Genomic DNA, 1,264 nt, shown 5'->3' on the forward strand with positions numbered 1-1,264 from the left:
TATATAATGAATCAATGATTGTGGAATATTCATGAATTTATGAAAAAGGATAAGTTCAAAATCTTTGAAGATACTAAATGAATAAACTTAACCAAGTTGCTAATAATTAACGGCGGATCTATCTTTATTAAAAATATATCAATATATATTTTCTTCATTGAAAAATATATTATTTAAATATATCATCTAGTAGGTAAAATATAAGAGAAATATTAGGTATGTCAGGGAGCACTAGCTATTTGTTTTGAAATATTAGGTACATGTGAAAAAGCACTAATTAGATCTAAAATTAATTTAATTATGTCATTAATTTCTAATGGGTAGTATATAAATAAACTCCACATGACGGAGTCATAATATAATTTCCTGATGTGGAAATTTAACACAATAGAATTAAATATATAAACGAATTTTTTTATCTCGCCTGCTACTAGAAAGAGAGTCGTTATCATTCTTCACTTTGTTCGAGAATTGAGAATCAACTGAATTGGCTCGGACATCAAATCACATGTGTCTGCCTATTTAGTCTTAGCCTAAATAAAATGGCTTTCTTAATTATGTTGTGCCCCTACTCAAATCTTCATGTTTGCTTTCCTCCGTTCGCAACCTAACAAATTAAAAAAGAAGACTATAAATTCCAATAATGCATTATAAAGTCGTGCGAGTTCAAGTTCAAATCAAATGATATCACAATGAACTCTACTCTCGCAGAATATACTTTTTCTATTTTAAACGCTAAGCTCCCATTTAGCTGATTTTGAAGTTAAAAGTTGAAACTGAAAATTTTAGTTTTTGAAGTTAAAATTTGAAAAGTTCGATTTTTAAAACTTGAAATTGTGTTTAAATATGCATTTTATCGTGAAAAAAAGTTAAAATTTGTAACTGAAAGTGAAATTTCTCAAAAAAACTGATCGAAGTTCATTTTTGAGAAAATATTCATAAATCAAAATTTCAAAATCTAATCAAATTTCATAACCAAACAGATATTTAAAAATAAAATTTTAAAATTGAATCCAAAAAATTAGGACAACAAGCTAACTTAAATTCTTAAAATATTATTTAACTTTAAAATTATCTTTTTATCCTTAATGCATAATTAATATCTAAAACTAAATTTAGCAAACAATTGAACATACCGACAAAAGGTACTCTACAAACTTTAATTACACATTATAATCAAACAATTTTTCACTATTTCAAGTAGGAAACTTCCTATATGTATCTAATATCTTTTCTTGTATAGAAATATCACCTACTCCCCACC

Source organism: Solanum tuberosum, unplaced genomic scaffold, assembly GCF_000226075.1.
Source record: "Solanum tuberosum cultivar DM 1-3 516 R44 unplaced genomic scaffold, SolTub_3.0 scf00189, whole genome shotgun sequence".
In the NCBI taxonomy this organism is placed as follows: Eukaryota; Viridiplantae; Streptophyta; class Magnoliopsida; order Solanales; family Solanaceae; genus Solanum; species Solanum tuberosum.